The sequence below is a fragment of the Thermobia domestica genome, chromosome 1, assembly GCF_964235325.1.
Source record: "Thermobia domestica chromosome 1, izTheDome1.hap1.1, whole genome shotgun sequence".
Lineage (NCBI taxonomy): Eukaryota > Metazoa > Arthropoda > Insecta > Zygentoma > Lepismatidae > Thermobia > Thermobia domestica.
Genome location: NC_137454.1, coordinates 117875455 through 117901313, shown reverse-complemented (window position 1 = coordinate 117901313; position 25859 = coordinate 117875455). Strand labels below are relative to the sequence as shown.

Sequence of the window (25859 nt, the reverse complement as noted above, 5' to 3'; positions counted from 1 at the left end):
TCTCCCCACTTTCTTCATCCCACCATTTCATTCATCTCTCATCATCACCGTCTCCTTTAGCCTAACCGGCATAAGCGTGGGACGTAAAACTTAAAGATTTCATTTCATTTCTAGTGCAAATAATTATTAGCCAACTTACACGTTTTCTTATCAATACTTTCAGTTATGTGTTCAGGATTACATCATTAAGTTTAGTGCTAGCTTCGTTTGCTCTACAGAGAAGAAAAATGTATAAGCGTAAATAAAATGTAAGTTTCAACTATTTTCAAAAAGAACTGACAATAAGATCGCTCAGTTCTGATATCGATTCATTATTTTGTAACCTTAAACTGAAGTAAAGGCTTTGTGTTGAAAAACACTGTGGGTGGGTTTCATCCCAGGGTTCTCCTGTTTCCTCCATTTTTTTCATTATACCGTTTCATTCGTTATCATCGCCATCGTGCCCCTTAGCCTTGGTGCATGAACGTGGGACGTTAAAAGAAAATAACGATTCAATTAAACAGCTGAAATTTTATAAATATAATAGTGAATGGAATCCTGCTGGCAGCAAACTAAGGAAAAATAGTGTGGTAGTTCCCCATTGCCTTCCACTCCGCAGTATCCCAGCCGTTAAAGTCACTCTGACCACTTCTCAAACTAATGTCCAAGTTGCTGTACCAATCACTATGATTTCTGCCAACTTGGCTACTGGAAAACTCTGCCTTCTCCCAGAACACTCTTCGTCTAGCTACCCCATTTAGACCAATTTGGCAAAGATGGACATTCTGGTAGTGAACTGTTCTAAATTTCATTGTGACATGCTATCTTCTCCACCCGACACATATCTTAGTGAGAAAAAGACTTATAAAATGATTGTTGTCGAGTGTTCTACTGTATGGTCAGAAACATGGATATTAAGCTAAAATGATGAAAAACGAATGGATGCTTTCGAAATGTAGGTGTGAGAAGAATGGAGGGAATTAACTGGGTCGAGCGGAAAACAAGGGAGAGGGTGTTGGAAATTGTGAGGGAGAAAAGAACAATTTTAGTTATTATTAAGAAGAGGAAGATAAACTGTTTGGGACATTGGCTAAGAAGAAACTGTATCATGAGGGACGTGCTAGAGGGTATGGTGAGGGAAAGGAGAGCGAGGGGGCGAAGGAGAGTACAATTAATCGACGATATCAAAACAGAAAAGTCGTATGGAAAGACAGAGAGATTAGCGGAAGACCGTGAAGCATAGAAGCTTCTCAGCTGCGACAAATGACCTGCCAAAAATGGCAGAATATCTACGATGATGATGAATGGAAACCAGTAATTTCAGTATAGTCATTTCGTGGCTCTAGCTTACATATGTAATTTCAAATCACTTAGTTAATATTACTATTGTGATTAACAATGTTCCTGGTGAAACTTAAAAAAAAAGCAACGCATTAAAATCCAAAATGTGAAAGTTTTAAAAGGAGAGTTTTTTAAAGTTTTATGCCCTGTAGGCTATAAGAGAGAGAAGAACAAGGAAAGTGAATTATTATGAAAGAACTAGTGGAAAGAGAATGTAGGAGTAAACGGGACAACTTCTAGAAAATCCACAGACACGAGGATATTGTTCACTACAAACTCACTTGACCTGAGATCGAACGAGGGATTCCTGCACCGAAGATGAGCACTGCATTACATAGGACATCAATAATTATATCTATATTATCTGCCAGACTAGAATATTCCTTTAATCGCCAACAATAATTATGTTTGTTTTAGAAATAAAAGTATCGAAGTTATTTTTAAAAGCATATTATTAGGAAGTATTCCTTTGACAGTGAGGTTCACTGACAGACCATACGTTCAGTTTGAACATCTTTACTGAACGCCTTCTGAGATACATATGGACAGCATATAAATGCAGTTCATGGCAAATTGAGAGAATGATCAGAGGGATGGGATGTACATGGATGTATATGCGCGGAAAACTTTTACGCAGTTACAGTTCAACAAGCAAAAACAAAACAAATTGCAAAATGTGGATGGTTCCAGAAAGAAAAGGAGAAAAAATCCCAAGTGATAGTTGTTTTCTATCTTATCATCGTGGATTATAAATTGTTTTATAGTTCGTGATGGAGCTAATAAACGAAAACAGGAAATGAGCCTCTAGAGGTCACTAGGCAAATACGAATAATTAACTATATAGTCGCGTTTTTAACAGTATCCGTTTCAATTTTGTTGAGCAAAGCGCGCAGAAAAGTGGTGGTGCTTACACGTGTTGTGAGCAACTGGTGTTCCACGCTTCAGAGACACAATTTAACAGCTGCAAAATGAATCGGACTTTCGTAATATTATTCTTCGTTGGTAAGTATTTTATAGTTTAATGAGCAAGAAACGACAGATTTTTGCTAATTCGTCATAAAAATAATATTGCAGTTATTAACTCCTGGGCGTGCACTGAATGAACACAACACTCGAATGAATATAAGTCTCGTTTCCCATTTTTGAACTTTAATCAATAGTAGTTATTAAGATCAAAGAAAAAAAAAACTGCTTGCTAACATTGCATATACTAGGAAAGAGGCATGCTTTCAAAATCACGCATTTCGGAAAGTACATTAAATAAATTCTTCAATATATTTAGACCCTATTTATTTTAAGGAAAACATACTAGATGCAGTGGCGCGATTTTGGGATGAGACAGATATCCGCTCTCCCTCCTGAGATCAGCGCCGTAACTTAGACTTTTTTCTGGGGGGGGGGGGACAAGCATTAATACGCGTATTTGGATCCCCTAGAAAAAGATTTTCTAATTCTTGGGTCATCTCTTTCCATCTTACTCTTACTCTTTATGGGCCCCCTCGGAGCCTGTGGGCCCTCCCGAACTGCAAGATCTGCGGGCCGTTTGTTATGCCCCTGGGTATGTTTCATTCATGATAAAATAATTAAGGGAACATTATTGACAAATCTCAAAGCTCTACGAATAAATATTTTTTCTAGTGCCTATAATAATAGATATTTTTACTGAAATGCGCCCGCGACTCATTTTTGTCTTTTTTACCTTTTGTGTGCTGTTTAGTTTATGTATTCTAGTGAACTTGTTGCATACTTCCTTTATAATTTCATGTTCGTATCATATATGTAGTAAGAAAAGTTTGTCTTAAAGTGGGCCCCCCTCGAACGGTGGGGAGCTTCCCTGGGGAGAAGTTGCCCCCTGCCCCCACAAGTTACGGCCCTGCCTGAAAAATATATTTTTAATAGTTTTATAGACTCCTACTAACGAAAAATGTAGAACTCTATTTATATTTGTGAATATTCTGCCCCCTGTCATCCGAAGCCAAATCTGAAATGCCGCTAGTGACTAGAAGTTCCTTTAAAGAAAAAAAAAAAAGATATTGCTCCTTATATTGTAATTAGTTAGTATATATATATATATATATATATATATATATATATATATATATATATATATATATATATATATGTTTAATATATTAGCAGTTTTTCTCGTATATATCAGTGCAAATTTGACCAAGGACTCTATAAGAGTTACTGAATAGCTAGCTGGAAATCTCCTCATAAATCCACAATGAGAACATCCGTGGATTTGGTATCGCCTTAAGCTGTGAAGACTGCTTATCATAGTCTGATTCTGAAAAGAAGCTCGAAGCACACGAAAATCAAGTTTGATCAAAAATAAAAATATTTGTTGCTCAGCATAACATTTCATGTAAAAAAAAAAAAATCAGTCAACGTTATAGTGATTACAAAAAAAAAAAAAACCTTTAGGTTTTACAAATTAACATATTATGTCTGGAAGATGACTAGCACTAAACTGGCAAAAATGCTTCCTTGGGCACAAAAATGCTAGTTACACCCATATCATTGAAAACCATTACAGTATCTTGTAACAAATTTTCCCCAGTCGTCTCTTGGGGGCCGCAGTGGCTCAGTGGTAGAGCGTTCACCTCTGGTGCATGGGGTCCCAGGTTCAATCCCAGCTCACGCCAAGTGGACTTTGTGGTGGACAAACACCGTGCGCGTGGGTTTCCTCGGGGTACTCCTGTTCCCTCCCACTTTCTTCATTCCACCATTTCATTCATTTCTCATCACCGACTCCTTTAGCCTAGCCGGCATAACGTGGGACGTAAAACTCAAAGATTTCATTTCATTCCCCCACAGTCGTCTCTAAATGAATTCTCCCGCATCGGACTCGAGTTGTAGGTAAATCTCATTCTCTTACCCTAAAATGGCATATTACATGGAAATCATTAAACCGATTTTAACATAAAATTTATAATTTAGAGGGCTTGAAAAGAAATTTCTCTGGACATTTACAAATGATAGATATGCTAGTACACAGTAACAAGACAATTTTACGGTACTTCAGTGCCGGTTGAGAGAAAATATGGCGTATTCTTGACTCTTTAACTCTACAAAACAATCAATATGCACTAAAACTTTGAAAATACTAATCTCTATAGATAAAAGAAGAAGTCTTGACTGGTTGATCAACGCTCAAGCCAAACAGCTTAAGCTAGAAACTTGAAATGTATCCACGGATAGGATTTGTGACGTAAGGTCGAACTAAGGAATGATTTTTGGAAGTTCAATGGGGAAGACAGGAAGAGGGATGGCAATTATAATCTTCAAATGTCCATATCTCGGAATCTCTGAATATTAGAAACATGAAATATGGTATATGAACTTCTCATTTAAAGCGATAAGACACGCCTTTCAGCGTTTTTGATAGTTGCCCTAGCAAGGAAGAAAAAAGATGGTTGAAAAAAAAAAAAAAAGAGTGTGGGTTGCAATTGTTAAAATAAGATGGCCATATCTCGAAATTCGTATAGGTTAGAGCAATGGTCACTGAACTTATGAAGCTTCTGAGCTATCGTACTGTTTTTAAATTCTATTATGACCTAGGGGTCTCGGCTTCAAACCCTGCTCCCACCAAGTGAACTGTGTGGTGGACAAACACCATGTGCGTGGGTTTTCTCGGGGTTCTTCCGTTTCCTCCCACTTTCTTCATTCCACCATTTCATTCATTACTCATCATCACCGTCTCCTTTAGCCTAACCGGCATAACAGTGGGACGTAAAACTCAAAAATTTCATTTCATTTTCTATTATGACCTACCAACCAAAAGAACTATGAACTTAAAAAAAAACTACCGAAAATGTACCCGAGAGTTACTAGTAGCTCACGATCAACGGTTTGGCGATTACTGGGTTACAGACATGAAACTTGATATTTTGAATTTTCATTTAAAATAAATAATGATGAGTTGCAGCGTTATTTGATATTTCCCCTACAAGGGATAAAAAAGGCGGGAAGAAAAAATAATGTTTACAATTGCTAAAATAAGGTGATCATATCTCGAAATCCATTACAATTAGGGGCATGAAAATTTGTGTTTATTCTCTTATTTTAAAATAATTAAAGACGTGTTTCAGCATTTTTTTTTTTAATGTTTTGCTTGGAAGAGAAGAAAACGGGTGGGAATTGAAATTGTTATAATAATGTGACCATATCTCCAATTCCCTTAAGATTAGAGTTACATTAGGGATATGCAAGGCAAGGCCGTAGGTCAAGCAAATACGAGGGTTTGGGGCGAAGCCCTCAGCTAGCCGAAGACTAGTTTCATTATATACCCCGAAACGAGCTTCAAAGAAAAATTACTACAGAGATTTTTTTAGCACACTATTCATTTCCAAGTGCAGTGATGTAATAAATAAAGTATCCATGATGAAATTTCACTTTTCTTTAATATCTAACTTTAATTCTTTATAATGATGAATGCTATAAAATATTTCCTCCTTTTCTCCTCCCTCGAGGCTATATGATTAGCGTACACGCCCTTGGCGTGGGTGTCGAGAGTTCGATTCCCGGTGAGAGCTTATATAAATCCCACGTTAAGCTATAGGTAATTGTCTCATATAGCCTGGAGCTGAATAGAACGTTAAACTCAATATCAACTACTCATTCAAGGACTCCTTCATAGTTATACGATTAACACAAGCGTTTACGGCACGAAAGATCCAGGTTCAATTCACGTTTGAGTTCATGCAGTTTGGATTTTAAATTGAGCTTCTTTCCTATATACATAGATTGATTGGAGTTTTATGCTTTTTTCCGGCACTGATTCTTTATGAAATGGAACTAGTGTTGCCCATGAGAAGAGAAATAATGTCGCAAATGATGTAAAAGTTTCATCTCGTCTCGATTTTAGAAAAGCTTTTCTTGTCTCGTTTCGTAAGTTTACGTACAAAATGTATGCCAAGATTTTTCTTAATTTTATCTAGAAGTTACCAGAATCCCTCTGTGTCATGGGAGATCCACGAAGGATGTGATATAACAACATTTAAACAATGTATATTATTCTAATCTATTTTCAAATGTCTTGCGTATCTTTAAATTTTGATAAATGCTCTTTGTTATGTTCGTATTATCATTTTATCAATTTTAGTTTTTATGCTGTGAATCACGTACCACTGAAATGGTGTTTGAGATCTCTATGACTTGAGTGAACTTCTGTTGCCCTCACAAAGACTCGTCAAATTTCTCTATCGCCTTGAACATAAATACGTTCTTCTCATCTCATCTCGAGACGAGATGGAAAATTCCTTGTTTGTTGGGAAACACTTATTGAAACCCTACTGCTTAAAGTGGAACCTGAACCAATACTTAGGTTTTATTCTAATCTTATTACCAAGGCCCGGATTTTTATGTTTTTACATATTTTTTCCTTTGTATGTAAGCTGGTGAAAATATGAAATGTTCGCAAATTACGAAGTAAGGAGCCATATAAACCACAATCACGTTACATATTTTTACATATTTTGAAGTCTGTTACATATTTTCCGTCTACTGTACATATTTTTACATAAATTCAGTTTCCTTGCTCCTTTTCGCTAATTTTCTTTAAATAATACACAAATAAAAATAGGCCTATATATGTAATAACTCAAAAAGTACTTTATTTAATTATCTGTATTTTTTCTCTCACTTTGTTCAACCGATTTGCATTGAGGGAAAGTTGGGTTAAACCAAATCGTACACTCTACAATATGCAAAAAAAAAAAAAAAAAAGTCAGTTATCGCTTCCAATCCTGAAAAAAAAATCTGTTTTCTTATACATAAATAAAGAAAACAATATAAGGATTTTTGTGCTTATTGCCTTTGCAAGCAGACGCCACTCGGGTGTGTGCCGACAAAACAAACTAAAACGCATACAGTTGGCTGGCTTTCTCACCTTTTCTTGTATGTGCAACCTCTACGGAAAAACAAGAAACTCAACATTGTGCAGGGAGAAACAGGTGCGAAAATTGCCCGAAAGTTCCAGTCAGTTTTGAAGAGGAATCCAGCATACCTAACATTGAGGACTGAATGCAGGATATTGGATGGAGAAGAAACGGAGGCCCCTGAGGAAATCAGTCCTGGGCAATGTCATTTGCTGAAGTTCGCGCCTGACACTTCCTGCGACGTGGAGAGGTCTTTCTCAGCCTATAAAAGGATCCTGACAGACCAACGACTCTCTTTAGCTCCTGAACAATTGGAAAAGTATGTAGTGGTTCATTGAGCATCAGCAAAGTAAGCGCTTTTTTTCTAAGATTTTTTTCATCATATACAATAATGTGGTTTTCATTTTTTCTGAGACAATTTCATTTGTTACTAGTAAAAGCTTGAAGTATCTGTGGCAAGTTAGAGAATTTTTCGAATACCATCATATAAAATACTTAGTGGTTCATGGTGCGCTCCGAAAGTAAGCGCTCGTTATTTTAAATATTTTTTTTCTATTTCGATATTCAATAATGTGATTTTCATTTCCCTACTAGACAATTTCATTCCTTTTTTTTTAAAAAAAAAATGAACGTATTTGTGTCAAGTTAGTAACACTAAGTGTTTGAATACGCAGTTCATTATATAAAATATTTAGTGGTTTATTTTTCGTCTGGAAAGTAAGCGCTTTTTGTTTTGAAGATTTTTCTATTTTGATATACAATAATGTGTTTTTAATAATGTGTTTACAAAGTCTATTTGTTCCTTGTTAAAGCTTGAACGTATCTATCGAAAGTTAGTGAAGTTTTCAAACGCGCAGTTATAAATTTGAAAGTTCCAAAGGAAGCTTTCTTTCTTTTAAATATTTTTTTTTCTCTTTTGATATTCAATAATGTGATTTTCATTTCTCCACGAGACAATTTTATTTGTTCTTAGTGAAAATTTGAACGTATCAGTGACAAGTTAGTGACAAAGTTTTTCCATTGCGTAAAATTATTTAGTGGTTCATTGTTCGTCCCAAAAGTAAGTGCCTTTTGTTTAAATACATATTTTTTTGTGTGTGTTTATATGTTCAATAATGTGATTTTTTAATCTCTTTATACATATTTTCATTTGTTTCTTCTGAAAATTTGTACGTATCTGTAGGAAGTTATTTACACTTGTTAGCTTTTATTACATAAATATGTTACAGTATATTAATTAGCTAAGAAAATAGCACAGACACAAAATAAACACGAAAAATTATTTTTTACATATTTTCATATTTTAAACATATTTCTTACATATTTCATTGATTTTTGCAACATATTTATGTACATATTTCGGTACTTTGGACTACATAAAAATCCGGGCCTTACTTATTACCTTTACTGGTTACCCAAAATTAAGACCACGGATATAACTATGTACGTGTACCATTGTTGTGTAAATGAATTTTTTCCTTCAAAACACGCCTATTCATGATTTGTTAACAGATATTCTAAGATTATGTTTAAAAAAAATAAATAAGTCAGGGTCCTGTGAAAATTATTTTTTTCTGAAGTTTTCTTCCTTCAATCAAAACAAAATATCGTTTACCATCCGATTTTCCTTAATCTAATAACATCTTTAAATAATATATTACTTTATAAAATAATAATAACGTAATTCAAATTTCTTATACAGTAAAACGTGTTTTTAGCGGAATCGAACGGAACCAGCAAAAAAAAAAAAAAAAAAAAATTAGAGACAGGTTTCCGGTTATTGAAGGTACACCTATGTTAATAAGTGCATGTATATAATGGATATATAAAATAAGATACTGTACTACCTTAGTCAATTTTAATATTTATTTCTACTATGAATTAATACATGTAAAACTTACAATGAAGAGAAAGAATACTGTACATACATTAACTTATTTTTTTTAATGGTCTAGGGAAGTCCTCTGTACACGCCACTGCTTGGCTGCTCAACTTTCCACAAACACTTTAGCCTGAGAAATCACATTAAGCATGTCAGTGTTTCGATGTAAGGCAAATTGTTGCAGTGCCTTTTGGTTTTGACAGCATCTTGATACACAAAGAAAAACATGTATGTGGTGTACGTAAAAACGTAGGTTACATGGGTAAATCCTGTAGTTTTTGAACTTAAAATACAGCAGACGTATAAATGAAAAAATGTGTTCCGAACAAACATACTTTCCGTACAAACAAAACTATATATAGGTGGTCAAGGTGTTACATACAAATGGACATATGTAACATATAGCTGACGTATGTAAGGGTTTCAGCCCGAAACCCTCCTTCCGTAACTACCACTGCCTTATATAATAATAAGTTACAGGAATATTTCTCAAATAAATATGAATAGCCTACATGGCATTCTCATTTGAGTTTTTACTTTCTTCCATTCTCTATTTAAAATGTGCCTATTATGATGTTCTTTGTCCCTCTTATTCCATATTGGTAGAACATTTCTCACTACTTCTGTTAATATGTATTTCATAACAGTGCAGCAAAACTTCTAGAGCATAGACATACACCTTCTCTGGAGACGAAATTCTGAACAAATGGAGATTTTATTCCGTGCAGCTTTTCAGGGAGAACCAATAAGAACACGAGCCGCAGCGATGCTTCCAGTGAACATCGATGTAAAAACGAACTCGGTTGTTTATTATCGCGACCACTAATTCAGCATCGCGGTCACTCTCTAGGTCGTGATGTAGAAAAATATAAAACCTAGAAAAATATAAAACAAAATTTGTTGAACTGACAAAGAAATTCTCCCTCTATATTATTTAATGTTACAAATAAAAAAAACTTTCTATTAACATAAACGCCTAATGAGATAATTCGTTTCTAAGGAACGACTTGCATTTTGAATGCATACACAGGGTGTATCTTTAATGATGGGTCAAACTTCAAGGGATGACAGAGAAGGACAAAAGAAGTGATTTAAGATAAGAAGTTGTTATCCGAAAATGGGTCAGTTCTGAGTTATATCCCGCCGAAAATGTACCAAAATAGAACAAAAATGAATAGAATTAAAGAATGAATTGTCGGGGAAAGGTCGGGTCGAAGGAAATAGTGCATTATTGGACCTGGAGATTCGATTCAGGTACAAATCGATTAGAAACAGGCGGAGCAAGGGAGAAGGGCTCATATGACAGCACTGGTTGGAATCGGAAACATTGGGTAAAACGTACCGGGAGGATGAAAAAGGACATAGAAAGCATTTCGAGAGACGGATCCCTATTTCGGAAATGCAGTAATCCCGAGCTATAGCCCGCCCAAAACTGCAATTAACTAATACAAACGAACAAGAACGAGAGAACGAGTTGTCGGAGAAAGGAAATTGTGCATTATTGGATCTGGAGGTTCGATTAAGGTAGAAATCGATTAGGAATAGCGGAGGCATAAGGGTATATTCACAGGAAATGGACATACTCTTCGTACCGGAGTCAAATGTCCGACGTGGAAGCTGTGTTGTAATTCTTGTACGAAGAACCGTTTGAAATATCGCGAGCGAACAACATAAATACAGGATGTACACAGTGGTATTCGTTTGTTAAAGACATGGCTACAGTAGTTTCAAAGTAGGTTGCACCAGCTACTGATAGTACAAATGGAGGTGAGTTTTGAAAATGAAATGAAATCTTTGAGTTTTACGTCCCACGATTATGCCGGTTAGGCTAAAGGAGACCGTGATGATGAGTGATGAATGAAATGGTGGAATGAAGAAAGTGGGAGGAAACGGGAGAACCCCGAGAAAACCCACGCACACGGTGTTGGTCAACCACAAAGTTTACTTGGCGGGGGCTGGGATCGAACCCGGAACCCCTAGCACCAGAAGTGAACGCTCTACCACTGAGCCACCGCGGCCCCGGGTAAGTTATCATCATCATCATTATCAATAGTCTACTAGACTTGGCGACCTTTAGACACAAGAGTTCCTGTACCCCACAGTTCGAACATCGTTGATATGTAAACATTCCCTTTTACCTAGGTAATATCATCCTTGATGCATCGTGGTTTCGTGGTAAAGCACGCAGATCTGAATCCAGGAGTAGTGGAGTCCATCCCAAATCATGTAAGGTTTCGTGTTCGACGACATCATTGTACTGGTGTCTTCGGGTTTCTCTTAGTTTCATATTCCACCAATAGCTTCAAGGTGCGTTTTATTAATCTTTCTCGACGCTGTGACAAGTACAATGCTCCACACGCAATCTTGCATAAATCTTTTCTTGAAAGCCCTGTTTAGTAATCCATAACAAAACACGTTTCGTCTTGTTAAAAGCGTCATTCGACACCCAGGTTTGAATAACTTGCAGATATGGTGTTTGTCTATGGGCTAGCTAATGGAAACAGTCGTGCAGCTGCAAGGTTATATCACAACAGGTATTCAGACAGGCGACATCCAAAGTACTCCATGTTTCCGAGGCTATTTCGGCATTTACGGGAAACAGGACACTGGCGCTCATTACCTCACGACCACGGAAGGACACGGACATCCAGGACTCCAAGAAAGGTTCTTGATCGTGTGGCAGAATAACCTTCGAAAAGCACTATAGCATTAGCACATGAAGTGGAGGTTGATCACAGTACTGGGTGGGAGAGCACTCCTACAACAACAATTAACCCTATCATCCAAGACCTGCATTCTACAGACTTTGCACCCCGTGTGGTGTTTAGTGAATGGGTAGTCCAGCGCTGTTTGCACGACACCAGTTTCATACCGCGATACTCTTCACAGATGAAGCCTGTTTTACGAGAGAGGATGTATTCAATAGCCGGAATATCTATGTGCGGGCCGACAAAAATCCCCATGGTACCATTGTGTATGGACATCAACAGAGATTTGGGGTAATATCTAGGTAGACATAGTCGGTGACAAGCTTATATGACTATATCTATTACCGTTTCGCTTAACTGTACCATTGTACGCATTGTTCGAGCAAGAAACACTCCCTGAATTATTAGATGTACCTCTTGATGTTCGTCAACGTATGTGGGTTCAGCACGACGGGGCCCCAGCACACTTTGAAGTAGCCCTCCATTCCATTCGTCAGTGCCTTGACCATTCCGCATAGGTAGATCGGAAGGAGAAGTGCTATTTCTTGGCTGGCACGATCCCCTAACCTGAACCCAATTGATTTCTTCTTGTGTGGTTATGCAAAATCTCTCGTTTACGATACACCTTTAAAGAAAGAAGAAACCATCCTTGCTCGAATCCTCGCTGAATGTGATATGATTAGCACGAAACCAGGCATCTTCGAGAGGATGAGACAAAACTTATTACGGCGATGCCATGTGTGCATCGATACCAGGGGACGAGGTTTTGAGCATCTGTTGTTAATGTAAGTACATTTGCTCTTTCTACCAGAATAATTGTCAGTCTTGTCTATCTTTAATATGTGTCGTTCTCCATTACCATACACGCACTGTACGATTGCTGCACCCGACCTCCTACGTCACTCCGTTGTCGTTTATGCCATACATATTTCTTGCTCCAAGGATTCTGCTTCCTAGGATCGCTCTCAACCTTCGGTGATATCCGGACTTTGAGATCCCACATTCTGCCGCACCCCTGTCAACTGCCACAAGTGATACCGATTTCGTGACGCCCGCAAATCGCCTTCTGCTTTGTTATGGTCTCTTGAATCACTGTCAATTCTCACTGGCCCTTTTCCCAACGCTCCGATAGCAATACAGTACATTTCTGTGATTCTTCTCTTGCGCCACCACTGTTCCCCCATCACTTTGTACCTGAATCGAATCTCCGTGTCAAATAATGCACTATTTCCTTTGACCCGACCTTTCTCCGACAATTTGTTATCTAGTTATATTCATTTTTGTTCTATTTTGGTACATTTTCGGCGGGATATAGCTCAGAACTGACCCATTTTCGGAACACAATTTCTTATCTTAAATCACTTCGTTTGTCTTTCTTCATCGTCCTTTGAAATTTGACCCATAATTAACGATACACTCTGGTGAAATATGAGAATTAATTAAGTACTTAGTCAACACTCGTCAAAAGTATGTGACAAGAAATAGATTATTAGCTGAGTACTATTAGTTGAGAATCGACAACCAATAAAAGCAGTATTTTTTTAAATATTGCACAATTGATATTAGCTTATGTTTTGGAGAAAAACCGAGACATATTGAGTTTTGAACAATTCCTTGGGGACAGATGATGTAAGTCCGGGACTATAAAAACTCTAGATATGCCTGGCTATTATCCTGAGTTTCCCTTTGTGATTGCAAAATGTTGAGTATCCAACTAATACAGAATATAAAAACAGAAGCAGAGCAAGGATAAATAACAACAATCAACAATTGGAGGGGAGGGGAATAAGAGGCAAAACACAAACATCAAAATAAACAAAATGATGGAATATCCAACTGAAAAACCCAAAGACAAGGAAATAAAAAATGACCTACCTACCTATACAACACTATCCTTCGAAGAAGTATATTTTATTGTGGATCTTTCATATAGGTGCAGTAATATAAATAAATGAAAGATAAAACAGCTTTCATCGGAAAAGAGGGAAGCCTCCATCTGTCTTCATCGGAAGCCTTCATCGGTTTCAAAAGCCATATAGCAGTGTTGTCAAAGGATTGGCACAAAGATTCGCTAAATGAGAGTTTCAATGAGTATAATTTTGGGTGAAACATCGGTAAAAAGTTATTTGTGAAATCCGTTGTCTATAAGCATGTTTTAAAGTTACAGATATAAAATAAGCAATATGTTATACTCAAGTCTTTGTCAATAGGATGTAACAAATCCTTGAATTTAGGGATCGTGTCAATTCCGGTATTTTTGTTCATATTTTGAATCCATAATAGTTCAGAAATAATTAACACTACAGTACTTACGTTATATGTTCTATATTTAGAAAAAAATTCAGAATAATTAAAAGATCGCAAAGGACAAATGTAACAAACACCCACCTCGCTTTTATTCACGCATCAACAGCTAATCTCGTTCCTATCGTTAATGCTGTATTATTCATGCATCGCAATGGAAGCTCTGCGAACTAAAGAACATGAAGGTTGGAATTGTTCTCCGCTAGAGGGCAAGGGTAACAGATGACAATACAAGATTATGGAAGAGTGGTTACGCTGCACTCCCAAACTTGGATAGGTTATTTTTTCTGTAAAATGTTGCTAGATTTGTAAGTTGTAATTTTAAAAAATCGGAAAAATTATTTCTTGTTTCTTTCTTAGAGGTTGAATCCCCTACATTTAGCAACTTCCCCCCCCCAAATTGGCAACACTGCTACATAGGGAGAATCGGTCTGTCTTCATCATACACATTGCACATAGACAACGAGAATCCTTGAATGTTGTTAATATAGGAAATATTATGATTCACATGAAGGAATCTAGAGGTATTGTATAGTTCGAAAAGAAGTTGAGTATGTTACAACAAACCACTCTGAATCAGGGACAGGAATTTTCGTTGATATTTTTTTCCTCAAAACTACAATTTTTTTTACAGTTTATGTACTTTGTTAAGTCATATTTAGAGTAGCAGAAGAGAAGGGATTACATATAATTTATCGAAGTTGTAAAATAGAGTGCCCCTTCGTTATGTAGTTGGTTTGTTGAAGTTTAGTGTCCCTTTCCAACACCGAAGTTATATGAGACGTGACCCTACCATATAACGGGGAAACTGATCTACCGTAATGTTTTCAAATTTCAAGGCTCCCCCAACGGGAATCGAATTCGTGACCCTGTGCACCAAAGTAGCACGCGCTAGTAAAAACAAACCGCGTAACTTGATGTTGTATCACTGCGCGCACGACTATTTGCTGATTGGTGAAGAGGAAATTGTTTTGTCTGTTTCACGCTATATTTCTGCTGCAGCGCGTGCATGTATTTCTGCTACTGCGCTGTGCATTACTCGTCTCACTATCACACCATTGCCGTGATATAGGGCAAAATACCCAATACTATATAATCCCCCCTCCTTTAAGAGCAACTGAACATTGTTATTTTTCTCCAAACTGTAATTATAGATGAAATTACAATGAGTTATGTCAAATTATCAACTGAACGATAAAGAGATGGAATTTGTTGAATAAGATGTCGATAGAGTCTTCATACTCTCATGACTGATATTAGTTTATGACGTAGGTTTTATATAGGCACCACCCGGAAGTCAGTACATATTTTAGGTCATTCCCTTAACTACTGCGCATTGAAATGTTACATATTATAAATATTGTACTGTAAGATAAAGTTATGTTTCAGCTACAGTACAAGACACTGATTCATTTGGTTGTGTCTTCTGATATCGAATAAGGTAACAAATAAAAGAAAATATTTGATTCGTTTTACAATGAGCACACAAGATAACACTTGTTGTTAGATATTACTAGAAGTGCTGAATTTTATGAAATGTTTATTTGAATGTGTAAAGTACTTTAAAGTAACGATCTTATTACGAAATAGATATATTGTTTGACCGTTTTTCGTATCATATTTCACATTTTATTTAAATATTAATTTACATTCCGTGTAACGTGTTTTCCTGTCACCACGGCATGGCGCGCCCTCAGGTTGCGGATCAAGGAGAAGGCGTCTAGATATAGAGGTTAGCTGCGAATATACTGAAAAAGCAGTCGCGGACAGCCGACTAGGAGTGGTCCTCCAGCTTGGGGGTTTGGGTAAGGCTAACAACCTCATCCTTTAAAAAAAGCACTTGTTCAGAAATATTCACAAAAGCCTCGGACAAGGACTGATAACTTGGCACGACCGGACCTCAGCAAAAGAAAATGGACATGAGATTCGGAACATGGAATATTAGAAGACTTTATAGGGCAGGCGCGTTAAAATCCGTAACGAGTGAGTTAGAGAAATACAGGATGGACGTAGTAGGAGTTCAGGAAGTTAGGTGGGAAGGAAATGGATCTGTGAATTCCGGAAATTTTACGTTCTTTTACGGGGAAGGAAATAAAAATCACCAGTTAGGAACAGGGGTTTTCGTTCATAAACGAATATTACCAGCAATTAAACGGGTTGAATTTGTTACTGACAGACTTTCTTTTATTACTCTTAAGGGACGGTGGTGTGATATTATTGTTTTAAATGTACATGTCCCAACTGAAGACAAGGATGACGATATAAAAGACAGTTTTTACGAAGAAGTGGAACGGGTATTTGACCAACTCCCGCGATACCATATGAAAATTCTATTAGGGGATTTCAATGCGAAGGTAGGACGAGAGGATATTTTCAAACCGATTATAGGAAACGAAAATCTGCACAAGGAAAGTAATGACAACGGTGTTAGACTCGTGAACTTTGCAACATCCAAAAACCTAATCGTGAAGAGTACAAAATTTCCACATCGCGACGTTCATAAATACACTTGGACATCACCAGACGGAAAAACACATAATCAAATTGATCAGGTTTTAGTAGATAGAAGAAGGCAATCTAGCATAATTGATGTTCGGTCGTTTAGAGGGGCTGACTGTGACACTGATCACTACCTGGTAGCAGCGATAATACGAGAGAGATTATCGTTGAATAAAGGTAATATACATTGTCCGAAAACGGAGAGATTCAATTTAAAGAAATTAGAAGAGAGCCAGGTAAGAGAGAAATACCAGATTGAAGTTTCGAATAGATTCTCGGTTTTAGAAGATTCGGAGTGCACTAGTGTTGAGGATAACTGGATTGAAATTAGAGATAGCATTAAAATTTCAGCAAAAGAAAAATTGGGACACGCGGAAATACGTAGGAACAAACCATGGTTCGACCAGGAATGCATAAAACTAGCAGAGAAGAGAAAACAGGCAAAATTACGCTGGTTACAAAATCCGAATGAAATAACTACATAAAATTTCGCAGATATCAGGCGGGAAACTTCCAAAACTTTTAGAACAAAGAAACGCGATTTTCTGAAAGCTAAAATTAAGGAACTTGAAGATAATAGTAAAAACAAAAACATCCGAGACATGTATAAGGGGATCAGCGAAATTAAGAAAGGTTATCAACCTCGTGCTTATATATTAAAGAAATCTGACGGTACAGTTCTCACTGATACGGATAGCATGTGAAATAGATGGAAAGATTTCCTTGACGATTTGTTTAACACCGAACCAAAAAGTAGTGTGCGTGGAGAAAAGAAGATACACACCGCAGAACCGTATATTCCAGAACCCAACCGAATAGAAGTAGAAACCGCTTTAAAGAAATTAAAGAAACACAAATCTCCGGGTGTAGATGAAAATCCGGCTGAGTTAATTTTAGCTGGAGGCGAGAAATTGTGGAACAAGATACACAAACTCATTCTCCTTATCTGGGACAAGGAAGAATTGCCACAAGAGTGGAAAGAATCAATCATTGTCCCAATTCACAAGAAAGGAGACAAAAATGACTGAAATAATTATCGAGGCATTTCTCTTCTGTCAACATCCTATAAAATCCTTTCAAATATTCTATTAGCAAGATTGACCCCATACACAGATGGAATTATTGGAGATTATCAGTGCGGATTTAGACGAAATCGATCAACTATCGACCAAATATTTACCATTCGCCAAATACTCGAAAAAACAAGTGGGAATACAATACCCCGGTACATCAACTATTTATTGATTTTAGAAAGGCGCACGAGTCGCTTAAGGGAGAAACATTATACAACGTTCTTACAGAACTTGGAATACCGAGAAAGCTAATTAGATTAATTAAGACCTGTTTAAATGAATCCCAAAGTAAAGTCCGGGTAGGAAAGTTTTTGTCCACGAGCTTTCATGTCGAAAATGGCCTGAAACAAGGAGATGCGTTGTCGCCATTATTATTTAACTTCGTTCTGGAATACGCTATAAGAAAAATCAAAGATAGCAACCAGGGCCTGCAGTTGAACGGTATTCACCAGGTTATGACATATGCTGATGATGTAAATTTAATAGGTGATGATAGGAGAACAATAGAAAGAAATACAGAGATCTTATTAAACACTTGCAGGAACATGGGTTTAGAACTAAATGCAGAAAAAACTAAATACATGGAAGTGCGTCGGGACCGGAATACAGCAAATTATAGATACGTTAAAATACTTTTGATAAAGTAGATAGTTTCAAATATCAAGGATCAATATTAACAGAGGAAAATCATATTCACGGAGAAATTAAATGTCGACTAAAAGCAGGGAATTCGTGTTACTGATCGGTTCAAAAGCTCTTCTCGTCGCGAATTCTGTCGAGGAATTTGAAGCTTAAAATATACAAAACGATAATCATGCCTGTTGTTCTGTATGGTTGCGAAACATGGTCATTTATTCTGAGGGAAGAACATAGACTGAAAGTATTTGAGAACAAGATCCTGAGACGAATATTCGGACCCAAGAGGAACGGGAATGGGGAATGGCGGAAACTTCATAACGAGGAACTACATAATTTATATCGCTTACCCAACATTATTATTGTAGTCAAGTCTAGGAGGTTTAGGTGGGCGGGTCATGTAGCTAGAATGGAAGAAAGTAGAAATGCTTTCAAAGTTTTGACTGGAAGACCAATCGGAAAACGACCATTAGGAAGACCTAGGCGCAGAGGGGAGGACAATATTAAAATGGATCTCGTAGAGATTGGAATACAAAGTAGAAACTGGATGCAGTTAGCTAAGGATAGAAGTCAGTGGAGAGCTTTTGTGAACGCGGCATTCAACCTCAGGGTTCCTTAGGACATAGAGTTAGTTAGTTATTAATTTACATTTCAAGAATTAGATTTTGAGAAGAAGCTTGCACACGTTCCACCGCCAGATAATAATCAAAGAAGGTCTTCTTTCCAAAGACGTGTTCTGGATACTGATAGAAGTGGTAGTCAGTTGGAGAGATATTGGGAGAATACGGTAGATGACGAAGTGTTTCACTGCAACTCATGGAGAGTCTGCATGGTTCTTTGCGGGACAATTTCGGATACCATGTCTGTTGATCATTGGTGGATGTTTACGGGCAAATTTACAAGGACTTCATGGAAGTCAGCACTGTAACGATCTCCAGCGATGGTTTCGTCTCGATGGAGAAAGACGTTATGAATCACTCTTACCACAAACCGTCGTGCCAGAAACATGTTTTAGGATTGTGGAAACCACCTTGCATGTTGATCGGAAAATTTCCCGGTATTCCTTACATTCAGAGAACTAGACATCTCCAGATGGCGATTCTTGTTGTTTATTGTCAGGTAATATGGCAGAAATAAGTTCAACTTTTCACCTCACCGATTGCACGGAGCCATCGAACGACGGTATTATGATATATACCTTACTCGTCTCCAATGACACGAATACTTTCCGACCACGGTGTTCGTGACAAGTTCATCCGAACTTGATGATGGTCGGTGCCCACGGGGTTCATTTTGCAATGTCATGTCACTGGAACTAAATTTGACAAACCAACGGCGAATTGTGCTCTGGTTCAAATGTATATTTAATGTTTTTTTTCCTTTTGGCGTGCAGTTTGAATCGTAAATAAAAATCATTTCTTTGTTCTCAAGGTGCACTTTCACACAATCTCTTTAACAGCTCATTGCCTCCCGATTGTCTGGTTAACCTTGTCTGTTTTCCAGCCATGTTCAGATTTTTTGACATTTGTTGCCTGACCTTAATTTGCTGATGTATGTTTTCCTTTATACATTTCATTCGTACTTTCCCGTGAAATCTTTAAGGTTGTTAGTTATGACATGACAGATTTCTCCTGTACACATGCTCTCTTCCAAGCTATGAGCATTGAATACCGGATTATGATAGCCATTTGCAAAGTAAAGTCACTCTGTCATTTATGGAAGGATAAGTTTTGGCTATCTAGAAAGGTGATATTGATAAATCGGATCTAATAATAATAATAAAACTTGACTTCAAACAGTTTTAAGCTTCCTCTCACTGTCCAAGTTTTTTCTGCCTTTATTTCTTAAAACGTTTATATTTCTGGAAACTTTGTTATAGAAAATGCTGCTTCTTCTGGAATATAATTGTAGTTCTTGATGGAAAATTTTCCAGTATGTACATACTGTACATTCTGGATAGTGATAGCAAAATATTTTGCATTCGACGACGAAAGTGCAAAAACTTGTAAGTCATTAAAACCAAAGTTTTCAGGAGAGGAATAAAACCGTACTGCTTTTATCGCAAGAAATGCGATACGAGGTTTTAAAAAGGTAGTTTTTTTATGTTTTTTATTGTGTTTTCGTTCACGAGTTTTTGCACACATGTAGATTTAAATGTGGGAAATTGAATGCAACCAAAATCTAAAATTCCATAAAAGTGGAGATACGAGGTTTTACACTTTCACCGTTATCCCGAACTGGAATGGATTATTAACGCGATTTAAGTAAGTTTGAACATTTTTCTTCAAACTCATCACGAGCAAGTTCATGCAAATATATATATATATATATATATATATATATATATATATATATATATATATATATATATATATATATATATATATATATATATATATATATATATAGTCATTCACTAATCACAACAAGAATATTCACTACTATTTGTGAACAGAGCGAAAGTTAGAAGAACACATTACATGCGTTTGGAGCCTGGGGCCAATGGAGCAGATTAACTATTAGTATCTCTAACTCGAAAGCGTTTGGATGTTTTAATTTTGAATGAAACTTTAAAAAAATTGAATTATTAAACATGGTGTTTACTTTTAATATGTATTTCAACAAAACAAACACTCTTTTCCGGAATTTCAGTGATTTGAATTATTCAATATTCAATTAAGCAAAATCTACTGTACTTTTTTTCAGGACTAATGGTATTTGAACACGTTCTTGCAATAAAGAAGTGTCCAACGTGTGGTTGTGCATTTGAGTTTGTTCCTGTTTGTGCCAAGAACGAATACAATAGATATCGATGGTTTGGCAGCAGATGTGTCTTGGATTGCGTCAACAAATGCAATCGAAAAAGTGAGTATTTATATATAGGCTACACATATATTTGTAGAAATATTTCAGAACTACTTTTTATGAAAATTTTTATTTTTACTGCGTATTCCTTTGTTTTTCTAATGAGATGCTTAGCGGAAACAAGATAACATATTTAAGACTTTTTTCTTGAGATCTGAACTCTAAACAAAACACAATATGGCAGAGTGAACCGAGTAATCTTGATGATACACACACACACGTAAGAAATATGAGTATGCCTTAGGAGATTTATTTTTAAGATTATATTTGTAAGAAATATAATCCTTCCACTCCAATCTTAGGCTTAATCCTTCCACTTTGTGCGAAGTTAACTTCAGGATATTTTATCGAACTAAAACGTTTTGAAAGAAAACTATACAAAATTTGCTTTTTGACATTATCGTTTTTCGATTTCCAAAACATATAATAAATCACACTTTTTCTTCTGAAAGATTAAGTGAATAAATACATTGAGAAAAGTAAATATTCGAATCAATTGATGCAACTGAACATATCAACATTATTCTTAGTAAGTTTCTAGTGTTCAAAATTGATACTGGGTACTTTTGCGGGTGGATTTTGAACGTACCCCGAGGCAATTCTTTCCTAGAAGTTGATGAAAAAAATTTATTTAGTTTTTCTTATTTCACATAGTTGAGGTTAAGTTTATTTATTTTCTCATTACAGAGTTTTTCTTCATGTAAAATATATACACTTTTTTGAAAATGTCTTTCGAACAGGAAACAAAATTCTGTTCAGTTTTATGTGTAGAGTTTCACAATGTTTAACAGGTTCGAAATCTATTCAAGACTTGTTTACACGTCTTTTAAAATATTTTATACTTTGAAAACATTCATTTTTCTGTATTTCAATTGAACAGTTTGATTATTAATATTTTAAAGATAATTTCCACGAAGAAATATATAAATAAAACTAAGTACTGCCAGAACACAAAATGTCTATACTAATGCTTAATACAAATTAATGAATTTCTTCAGTTGTATAAAAAAATAGTGATGAAATAAAATTTCTGTTGTTAATAAATTGAGTAAATATTGAGTAAATATAAATACGAGCATTTATCGTATTTGCAAAATTCAAATAAATACGAAAGGAATATAATTATATTAATCCTTTTGTTTGTTGTTTTGCAGGCTATGTGTTCCAGTACATGGGTCGATGCAAGAACAAACGAGATGTAGATCCTCGGTTTATGCCTCGTGATGAAATAAATCTTAATTTCACCTCCTGATATACTGCAGTATTGTCTTTGAGGAATAATGGTGGTATAGTGAAATCTGTCGAACTGATCATACGTTCAAATTTTACGCTTTTTTAAGAGTCAATACAACGTTATCTCAGTAATAATATAGTGAATTATAGTTATACTAAACTAAATATATATTTCATCATCTCGCACCATGTTAAAGCTTTCACATAAATATCTCATAATCATGCTTATTAATTATTTTTAACGTGACTAGTGTTTTTTATTCACTAAATGAGTTATAGCATTATCATTGTATATTACCCAATAAGAGTCAAAACAGACACTGAGTTTGAAGAAAAATATATAATCACTCCCTCCATAGTATTATTTGCTAAACGTAGACAAAACACTAGGATTACAGAGTTTGTGGTTATATATACTTAATTTTATATTCCTAAATAAAGGGGAAAATAACGTGATATTTTTATACAATATTTAAAATAATGTTCGTAATTCAACTTTTACAGAATAATGATCTATTTGCAGTGACGTAATGATCACAATTAGACAGATTTTGCTGTTAACATTAACAAAACATCCAATTATCATCTATGGATGTCCGATGCATTTAGCTTCTGTAATATCTACATTATTCCTGGTAAGATAATCCATCCAACTGAGCTTAACATCTGTGTTTTTTCTTAAAAGGAATAAAGTTGATTAAAATTGTGTCCTTTAGCAGCTGAACTGTTCGTTTTCATTTTTAAAGATTTCCTTACGTATAATTCAAAATCTTTTATCCTTTTTTTTTTTTTTTTTTTTTTTTTTTTTTTTGGAGATGTTTGGTAGCTGTTGATTTTCACCTTAAATTACATAAATCACCTTAAATTACATACACTTTTTACCTCTTCCGAACCTGTACTTTGAACAAGGTTGGGGAACTTTCGAAAGGAAAATGGGTATACAATTATCGTTAACTTATTGATATATTTTTAAACGTACAACGCTTCTTAAACTCGAAACAAAATTCAATGACGTTACTTTGAGAATTTTCTCTGGTTTTGCATACGTTATAGGAATTAACCATAGGCATTGATGCTGGATCTATATGCTTGGTATGTCATACTAAGCAAATGTTCAGATCAATAAGGACTAAATCTGCACCAAGATACAGTTTCTAAGTTGTGTTTTAATTAGGTATTTGGGTGTAAGGTTCATTTTGAGCACGAAAACAATATGAGACGTACATCTCCAATGAGATCAGATCTATCTGAGTTACTACTCTGATCTTTTGTGAGTAAGAGAAGAACGCTCACCAATATCCAATTAGAAGTTCTTTGCTACAGTTGAATAACGGGTTTACGAACAGTGTTCCATTTCTTGGCTACATGATATAGAACTTAACTCGGAAAAGTGTTAGTTCTGACAACCCTGTACTGTTCTTTTTCGAACACAAAATATCATTGAAACAAAACTAAGATTAATATAGTAAAGTTATTCTTAGAGGTGGAACTAACCAAAAATAACTTTTAAAACGCAGAATAGAATGAAGAATTTATTTTGAACTTACAGCAAATGAACTAATATTCAAAACGACTCAATATAACCATATTTCGAATATATAACATTGAAAATAATCCAAACAGGGACGAAAAACTATTTAGTTTAATTTCCAAACGAATTCTTCTATTTCATCCAGAAAATAGCAGCAAAATACCTAAATGAAAGAAAACTATCATTTATTAAAGAAGTAGATCAAACTATGTATTCAAATATATTTTACAAAGTAAATATTTATTTATAGTTTGTTATTTAAAAGTATTTTGCAATACTCTTATGTACTTGAAACCTTTTTTTATTCCTAACTCATTTATCTCGAGGGAAGTGTTTCCTATTAACCTTTTCATAAATTCTGAGTCATTTAATGCAACAAACTCGTAAAACATGACTTAGGAAATTATATCAGTTATGAATAGTGTGCAGGTTTGTCTTATATCTATCAGCCAAGTCTTGCTAATAATGCCAGTGACACTTAAGACAGCTGCATATTGAACAGAGAACGGGGCAGCCAAGCCAAGGCAGGAGAGACGGACCTGAGTGCATTGATCAAATGTTTCAATCACAAGGCTTTTTGGGAGGCCTTATTAGCACGTGTTTCCGTTAAGTATGCGGCACGAGGCTTTGCTTTTTTCTTTGTCCACAGTCTCTTGCCTCTACTGCTCCTCGACCTGGCTGTCCTCTCCCCTGGTCGATATGCAGCCAGAATTGCACCTTCTAATATGAGAACAGCAGAAGATGGGTAAAATGAAGCAAGCTCTTTATGTCATTTATTAATAACAAAAAACATACTAACAGGCACATACAGGAGATTTCCAAAGATCGTTCACAAAGCTTGGAACATGTAATCGGAATCGCTTCGAAGATACAGGCTGCCAAAAACGTAGACAAATTATCTTTATAGTCGTGTATTTCTAAAATTGAGTGTGATTAAAACATGCTCTGTCCAAGCACATCTTTTCTAGGAATATGAAATGAAGCAGTAAGATATTTCCCTAAGTAAGTGACAGATTCCCAAATATTCCATTAGGAAAAATGTATATTATTGATGTCTATGGAAGGATTTCCCAAAAAGTGAAAAAAGATCGTTGACAGAACCTCAATACCTCAAACGGAATCAAGATGCTGACAGAATAATTCTTGGTGAATGACTGCAATAATTACAGTACTGAACGAATCTAGTGAACAAAATGGAACTAAATTAAACCTTACCTTTAATGTCTGACATGTACGCCCTGTGTTAAATAAATATTTATAATGAAAGTGAATGATTATGGAAGAATTGGTGGAAGGAGAATGGACGAAATGGAGGAAACTAGAGTACCCCAAAACCCCACGGATACGGAATGTTAATTACAAACTCATTTGGCCTTAGATTGAACCAGGAACCCCTTTCACCAAAGATGAGTACTCTACAATCAAGTCATGTACCACGGTAGCTTACAAAATATTGTTGACAATGCGTGGAAGATGATTATACATGAAATCAAACTAAAAAGGTTATCTAATAAAAGTGGGAAATGACTATATTAAGGACGTAGACATCCCTGACAATGTGTTAACATGAACATTTGAGATGAGTTGTGGTAAGACGGCAATAGTATAGAGCTACGACGATAGGCTGCTCAGAAAGGAACATAATATACACTATACAAAGATGTAAAGATCAAACATGTAGAATGAATTTTTTCACCCACACCCGTAGCATTAGTCATAAAACCGTTCTTCCTGAGATTTCCTTAGGATGCATCTCTGATTGAAATTGTAATGTCACTTACCTGTACGAGAGGGGAAAAATGGGAAACACCTCAGGAAGAATGTTCAAATTTCCTACAATTGGCCTCTTTACATAGGTGACGTAGGCGAAGCTGATGGTGCCCGGTATGGTCAAACACGCCAGGCACTCTCGAATAACAACGACAG

At 35.9% G+C, this 25859-nt stretch overlaps 1 long non-coding RNA gene across 1 annotated transcript; it reads left to right on the top strand.

Annotated features, from left to right (window-relative positions):
• Positions 1 to 2032: 2032 nt before the first annotated feature.
• Positions 2033 to 23126, top strand: LOC145688322 (uncharacterized). Its single transcript, XR_014131871.1, has 3 exons — positions 2033 to 2322; positions 21011 to 21169; positions 22324 to 23126. It is a non-coding gene; the product is annotated as an uncharacterized LOC145688322 (long non-coding RNA).
• The last annotated feature ends 2733 nt before the right edge of the window (positions 23127 to 25859 follow it).